Genomic DNA, 8,648 nt, shown 5'->3' with positions numbered 1-8,648 from the left:
CTTTAACAAACAAACAAGACAAGCAACCACTTGCACAGGAGCTGAAAAATAGTGGGCTAGACTGTGCTTAGCCCTAATGTAGCCAAGTAGGGGAGAGGTTTCAGTGGTAGCCATGTTAGTCTGTAGAAGCGCAAAAAAAAAACAAAAAAACAAACACACACACCGAGGAGTCCTTGTGGCACCTTAGAGACTAACAAAATTATTTGGGCATAAAACTTCATGGGCTAGAACCCATTTCATCAGATGTATGAAGTAAAAGATACAGGAGCAGGTATAAATACATGAAAGGATGTGGGTTGCTTTACCAAGTGTTCGGTCAGTCTAACAAGGGGGAAGGATAGCTCAGTGGTTTGAGCATTGGCCTGCTAAACCCAGGGTTGTGAGTTCAATCCTTGAGGTGGCCGTTTACAGATATGGGGTAAAAATTGGGGATTGGTCTTGCTTTGAGCAGGGAGTTGGACTAGATGCCCTCCTGAGGTCCCTTCCAACCCTGATATTCTATTAAATCAATTAACAGCAGGATATCAAGGGAGGAGAAATAACTTTTGAAGAGGTAAGAGAGTGGCCCATTACAGACAATTGACAAGAAGGTGAGAGTAACCAGGAAGAAATTAGTATTGGGGAAACTAAATGTGGGGTACCACAGGGACTATGTTTCAAGTAGGAGAGAGTATTCTCCCCCTTCCACATCATACCTTAGAGCTATCCATATTTAAACTCCCAGCACTTGGGGTACCACAGGGACTACGTTCAGGATGTTTCTCTCCCGCAGTTACTAGGTAGAGTCATGAGTCTTTCTCCCCACCCTATCTAAGTCATAATGCTACATTTGTGACATCCATGAGCAGCTGTGGAGCAGAGAGGACTCGTGACAGTGAAAATAAGCCATAAGAACAATCAACTCCTGAGCAACAAATATCCTCTCATTACACACAACTTCCTAATAAAGGAAGAAAATTCTAACAAAATTCTAAGAAATGCTAAGAAATTCAGAATATGATACACATAAATTTTCCCTTACTAGAACGTTATTCAGGATTTCTTCTGAGGTGATAGAATTCTACTATCCATGTATCACATAGAAACTTTCCAAAATCTACTGTACATACTGTCAGGTTTCAGAATAACAGCCGGGTTAGTCTGTATTCACAAAAAGAAAAGGAGCACTTGTGCACCTCAGAGACTAACCAATTTATTTGAGCATAAGCTTTCGTGAGCTACAGCTCACTTCATCAGATGCATACTGTGGAAAATACAGAAGATATTTTTATACACACAAACCATGAAAAAATGGGTGTTTATCACTACAAAAGGTTTTCTCTCCCACCACCCCACTCTCCTGCTGGTAATAGCTTATCTAAAGTGATCACTCTCCTTACAATGTGTATGATAATCAAGGTGGGCCATTTCCAGCACAAATCCAGGGTTTAACAAGAACATCTGAGGGGTGGGGGGGGGGAGAGGAATAAACAAGGGGAAATAGGCTTGAACAGAGACTGGGAATGGTTGATTCATTATAAAAAGTAACCTAAGTTAATTGTATCCAGTTTGCAAATTAATTCCAATTCAGCAGTCTCTCGTTGGAGTCTGTTTTCGAAGTTTTTTGTTGAAGGATAGTCACTTTGAGATCAGAAATCGAGTGACCAGAGAGTTTGAAGTGTTCTCCGACTGGTTTATGAATGTTTTAATTCCTGACATCCAATTTGTGTCCATTTATTCTTTTATGTAGAGACTGTCCAGTTTGCCCAATGCACATGGCAGAGGGGCATTGCTGGCACATGATGGCATATATCACATTGGTAGATGTGCAGGTGAACGAGCCTCTGATAGTGTGGCTGATGTGATTAGGCCCTGTGATGGTGTCCCCTGAATAGATATGTGGGCACAGTTGGCAACGGGCTTTGTTGCAAGGATAGGTTCCTGGGTTAGTGGTTCTGTTGTGTGGTATGTGGTTGCTGGTGAGTATTTGCTTCAGGTTGGGGGGCTGTCTGTAGGCAAGGACTGGCCTGTCTCCCAAGATTTGTGAGAGAGTTGGGTCGTCCTTCAGGATAGGTTGTAGATCCTTGATAATGTGTTGGAGGGGTTTTAGTTGGGGGCTGAAGGTGACTGCTAGTGGCGTTCTGTTATTTTCTTTGTTAGGCCTGTCCTGCAGTAGGTGACTTCTGGCTCTATCAATCTGTTTCTTCACTTCCGCAGGTGGGTATTGTAGTTGTAAGAAAACTTGACAGAGATCTTGTAGATGTTTGTCTCTGTCTGAGGGGTTGGAGCAAATGTGGTTGTATCGCAAAGCTTGGCTGTAGACGATGGATCGTGTGGTGTGGTCAGGGTGAAAGCTGGAGGCATGTAGGTAGGAATAGCGGTCAGTAGGTTTCCGGTATGGGGGGATGTTTATGTGACCATCGTTTATTAGCACTGTAGTCTCCAGGAAGTGGATCTCTTGTGTGGACTGGACCAGGCTGAGGTTGATGGTGGGATGGAAATTGTTGAAATCATGGTGGAATTCCTCAAGGGCTTCTTTTCCATGGGTCCAGATGATGAAGATGTCATCAATATAGCGCAAATAGAGTAGGGGCATGAGGGGACGAGAGCTGAGGAAGTGTTGTTCTAAGTCAGCCATAAAAATGTTGGCATACTGTGGGGCCATGCGGGTACCCATAGCAGTGCCGCTGATTTGAAGGTATACATTTGTCCCCAAATGTAAAATAGTTATGGGTAAGAACAAAGTCACAAAGTTCAGCCACCAGGTTAGCCGTGACATTATCGGGGATAGTGTTCTTGACGGCTTGTAGTCCATCTTTGTGTGGAATGTTGGTGTAGAGGGCTTCTACATCCATAGTGGCCAGGATGGTGTTATCAGGAAGATCACCGATGGATTGTAGTTTCCTCAGGAAGTCAGTGGTGTCTCGAAGGTAGCTGGGAGTGCTGGTAGCGTAGGGCCTGAGGAGGGAGTCTACATAGCCAGACAATCCTGCTGTCAGGGTGCCAATGCCTGAGATGATGGGGCGCCCAGGATTTCCAGGTTTATGGATCTTGGGTAGTAGATAGAATATGCCAGGTCGGAGTTCCAGGGGTGTGTCTGTGCTATTACCAGCAGGAGAGTGGAGGGGGGGAAGGAGAGAAAACCTTTTGTAGTGATAAACACCCATTTTTTCATGGTCTGTGTGTATAAAAACATCTTCTGTATTTTCCACAGTATGCATCCGATGAAGTGAGCTGTAGCTCACGAAAGCTTATGCTCAAATAAATTGGTTAGTCTCTAAGGTGCCACAAGTACTCCTTTTCTTTTTAAGGATATATATGTATTTTTAAAAAATTAGTAGCAGAATACAGACATGGAGAAGGGGTCTGGGAAAGGTTCTAGATAGGAGCTGTACAGTGGGGTAGAGTGTAACTTTAGGAATACTGTCTTCCTTACTCTGTTAGAGTTCTGGGTAAGAAGAAAGTGACCCTTTCTTAACCATTTTCACAAGACAGAATGTAGATGTTAATTAATGATATACTGTCTTTCACCTAACCATTCTTAACAGAAATGTTCAGGGACAGAAGGTATAGGAACTAGAAAACATTGTCTGACTTGTCTATTCTTAACCTGTATGTTTAAATCAACATGTTTTGGAAATGGAGATATCTAAATTTCTTTTGTTTTGGAAAGTAACAAAAGATTAAGGCCCTGACCTGCAAACACTCACATGAGTAACTTTAGGCACCTGATTAGTCTCATAGAAAATAGGAGTATCATCTCCCACATACTTAAGTGTTTGCAAAATGGGGCTTAGATTATAAAGGTGCTACATACTGTAATAAAATCTAGCTTCAAATACATGCAGTTCAGTGTGTGTGAAAAGGCACATACAATTTTTGTCATCATAACTACTGTAATTATTAAGCACTGTTCTTGGAACTATACAGGCAGGGTAGATTGATTTTAAAAATTTAAATCAATTTTAATCATGTTTTTGTTTTCTTTTTTTAATTTAGTTATTATCCTAAAGAAAAGTTGATTCTCATTAGTTGGTAATCATTCAAACATGTTGATTTCCAACTTTACACGAAATTTGGTGGTGCTTTTTGATAACTACCTGGATACACTATACATACTTTAACTTGCATTTATTTGGATTCTTAATTTTTGCATTTTTATTATGTTAGAAAATGGTGAATGATGGATTTCTTATTTACTAGATTATTTTTTAATTTGTGGTTATTTTGTGTCCAGGTCTATTTGGATGGAAATTCAAATTCAATTAAAAATTAATAAAAACAGCATTTTAATCAAATACTGCTACTTTAATCATGCGGGATACATAAACTTTTAAAACCGAAGCATCTTTAGCATTTAAAACTGATTTTTTTTAAATAAAGAAAGTTTTATCTGTAGTTTAATAAATTGAAGTTTTTCCAGACAGTCCTTCATGTCCTTCAAGATTTTAGAACTAGAGGATCTCATCCTCACACCTAGTTTTTATTTACGAATCAGAAGAAGAAAATAAGCTTTCTTGCTTTCTCAACTCCCAATTGGTTTTTTAACTTGAATAAACTAGCCATTGAACTGAACTAGCTGAATAAACTGAAATGAAGAAAATACTCTCTCTGCACCTGGAGAAGAGGCTAGTGATGTCAAAAGCTGGTTTAGCACTTCTGTAAACCCTGGTTCCAGGTTCTTAGCCAGTGACTTTCACCAGTTCAGTGGTTTGATGTTCTTTAAAACTTAGCAGCAATCATGTATTTCTTAATATTTTTTTTATATTTTATTGGAATGATTTAAATAGATTATAATCTAAATGTAAACCTTAACATTTTATTTCAATTTCAAGTTTATTTTTAAATAGTTATATTTTAAAAAAAGTATTTAATTTAATTTAAATAAAAAATCTTAGCTAGATAAAATCTGATTTAAAAAAAATTTTTTTAAAATATATTTTCTGTACAACAAGGTGGATAAAAAATTAAGGTACTGTCCCTACCCCAAGGACCTTGCACTCAAGGGTTCCGGACCTGCCATTGGATCCACATGGAAGCAGTCTTATCCCTACACAGATCCCTCTGCAAAATCAGGGCCTAATTAGAGAGACAGTACGTTCCTGACGTTTAAAGCAACAGAATATCATTTTTGCAGAATGATCCTCACGAAGTTGCATTTTCTTTTGGCTTGCTTTATTATTCAAGAGTATTGCATATGGTACCGTACTACTGTTCTTTAAGTAGGTTTCAGAGTAGCAGCCATGTTAGTCTGTATCCGCAAAAAGAAAAGGAGTACTTGTGGCACCTTAGCGACTAACCAATTTATTTTTAAGTAGAACACTTTAAGTAGACTACTTCGGCAGAAAAGCAAGTGTAGATGAACAAGTCTTTCAATAGAACAAATACATAGAATCATACATGGGGAAAATATACTATAAAAAGCCTCTTTATTTAAATAAACTTTAATTGGAATAACAAACCTAAATTAGAGACAAAATTTGTACGAAATATCTGATTCTAACAGATGTTTACAGACTAATCACTACTATTAATGAAAAAGGTGATATGAATAAACTAAACATCTAATCACTTGCTCAGAAACACCTTGTTTACACTTAACAGATTCTTTCCCTATTAAGTGTAGTTTTTTAATTCTCCTCAAACAATGGGCTTGATTCAACTAAATTTTTATTTTTGATTCCAAAGGGAACAGTAGCTATCCCCAAATTATATAACTGTAGCTAGTTAACAGTGTTAACATGGCTTTTGTTGTGGAATTGTTTTCAATTAACAGATCAAGTACAAACCATAAGTATCACCATTTTCCCAAATGACAGGTTTCAGAGTAACAGTCGTGTGAGTCTGTATCCGCAAAAAGAAAAGGAGTACTTGTGGCACCTTAGAGACTAACCAATTTATTTGAGCATAAGCTTTCGTGAGCTACAGCTCACTTCATCGGATGCATACTGTGGAAAATACAGAAGATGTTTGTTTTTATACACACAAGCCATGAAAAAATGGGTGTTTATCACTACAAAAGGTTTTCTCTCCCCCCACCCCACTCTCCTGCTGGTAATAGCTTATGTAAAGTACTCACTCTCCTTACAATGTGTATGATAATCAAGGTGGGCCATTTCCAGCACAAATCCAGGTTTTCTCCCCACCCCCCAAAACAAACCCACTCTCCTGTTGGTAATAGCTTATCTAAAGTGATCACTCTCCTTACCTTGATTATCATACACATTGTAAGGAGAGTGATCACTTTAGATAAGCTATTACCAGCAGGAGAGTGGGGTGGGGGGAGAGAAAACCTTTTGTAGTGATAAACACCCATTTTTTCATGGCTTGTGTGTATAAAAACAAACATCTTCTGTATTTTCCACAGTCTGCATCCGATGAAGTGAGCTGTAGCTCACGAAAGCTTATGCTCAAATAAATTGGTTAGTTTCTAAGGTGCCACAAGTACTCCTTTTCTTTTTTCCCAAATGAGTACTTGGCTGCTGAGGTAAAAGGGCATCTCCTGTAGCTCAAGTCACTAGGGGCTGTTATAATTAATTCCTAATTTTTCACAGATGTTTCCTATATGGTTTGTGAAAGTACTAACTCTATAGGTCAGCATCTTTAACTTTTTTTTTCAGTAAGTTTCATTTAAAAATTAACTTCACCTCGTTGTAGGTAACTTATTGAGCCTTGTACTATGTGAAAGTCTTCAATAGTGTAATAATTCTCAAGTGAAAGCAGCCCCTAAATATTACTGCTCCAAATATGCCAGTTTCCTGACATTTCAACCTTATCTTTTCCTGAAAAGTAAAATATTAGCCTGTCTTCAACCTTCAAAGAGATGAGCTGTTTTTCACTGACTTGTACATAGTCTTTTAAAAAACTAATTTTAGGGACTGGCAGATATGGTGAGTAATCCTGGCTTGTAGTAAAGTGTGTGAATAGCTTTTACATGAGCTTGGAAAACATGAATAAATATCATATTTTAAAATGCTGTCAAACTTAGATAGGCATCTGTATATTGCAGAAGTTTAATATCTGCACTCCACCTGTCTCAATAAAAGCAAGATGAGTTGACTGATTCAGTATTACTGTTTCTCAGTGAAATCCTATACTAAAAGTGAGATGCTAAAGGAATCTGACTAGTCTGACATTTATGTTTACAACAATAAAATTAACTACACAACACAAATTTCTTTAGGATTTTATTTTTTCTCACAGCTAAGCGAGTTATAAAAAGATACCATGTTAAATGTATGCACATTTTTGTTAACACTTTGTATTACAACAAATAATGAAACAACTTCATACTGGAAATTTCAGCTGCAAGCAAATTAATGGCTTGTTACTCAGGAATCACAGAATCACAGAATATCAGGGTTGGAAGGGACCTCAGGAGATCATCTAGTCCAACCCCCTGCTCAAAGCAGGACCAATCCCCAATTTTTGCGCCAGATCCCTAAATGGCCCCCTCAAGGATTGAACTCACAACCCTGGGTTTAGCAGGCCAATGCTCAAACCACTGTGCTATCCCTCCCCCCCATATAGAATATCAAGAAAACTGTAGATTATAGACAGCTAATCTATTCGCTAGATTTGTCAAAGGGATCAGTATATGCAGATGCTATGCTCACATGGGACCTCTTGTGGTGCTGAAACTTAAAAATGTAGTACTATCCCTCAAGCTTTATGGAATGATTATATAAATATTTAACAAAGAATATACATTTTCAAGCAATGTGGCAGCCAAATCTGTATTTCCACTCTTAAGGGTACATCAACTCTCAGCTGGGGCCAATACAGAATAATACAAAATAATAGAGAGGAAATGAGTTGCCCGATAGGGAACTTTACAAACTTCTTTAAAGGTCCAGTCAGGTGGTCCACTCTTTGATCCCACCGTCAAATCCCAACATATCAAGGATCTACACTTTCAACTATTCAAATATTTCACCATCCTGCCAAAATTCTCAAATTTTGAAAAGTGAAATAGTAGGCACATAAATTAAAAAAAAAAACAAAAACCTGATACCATGTAAAAAGCAGGATTTACAGACCATTTGCTCAGAGTTAGGGCTGCAGGTTTGTCGTGTGGCAGGGGGCAAAAAGTCTGACTCTCTTGGTGCAGCTCCTCTCCTGCAAGTTTGGGCCTGGCTCCCTGTTATTGGCAGTGTGACCTGGTGCACTGGGTTGCAGTGCCACTCAGGCTTGAGCCCCCCCGCCCCTCCCCCCAAGCCCTCTATCATGATAGAGGAGTGAGCTCAGGGCAGGCTTGCTCTCCACTCCACTCCCAACCTTTCCTCCACACTAGGCCAGGATTATGGTTATGGTGCATGGGAGGAGACCTTCTCTGAGTGGTCAGTAAGCAGAGTAAGGAGGAGAGCATTTTTTAAAAATAACATCAGGAAGCAGTGACTGCTCTGTGATTTTTTTATTTTTATTTAAAAAAAAATGCCATGACAAATCTGCAGCCCTACTCATAGTCAAGTATCCTCCCTCCAGCAGTGGACAAGCATGTAAAGCTTACTATACAGTGCCTCACAGGAGGAGAGGGATGTAGTTCATCTTAGATTTTTTAGGATTGTCCTGCTGCAAATAGGGCCATCTTGCAAGCACCACTGGCAGGATGCTTGAGTCCCAGAACCAGTTGTGGGACTTCTAAATCATCTTGTTGAAACACAATCACA

This window comes from Lepidochelys kempii, chromosome 10 (genome assembly GCF_965140265.1).
Source record: "Lepidochelys kempii isolate rLepKem1 chromosome 10, rLepKem1.hap2, whole genome shotgun sequence".
NCBI classification, from domain to species: Eukaryota; Metazoa; Chordata; order Testudines; family Cheloniidae; genus Lepidochelys; species Lepidochelys kempii.
The sequence above is the reverse complement of the archived record's forward strand: the minus strand, read 5'-3'. Positions refer to the sequence as shown.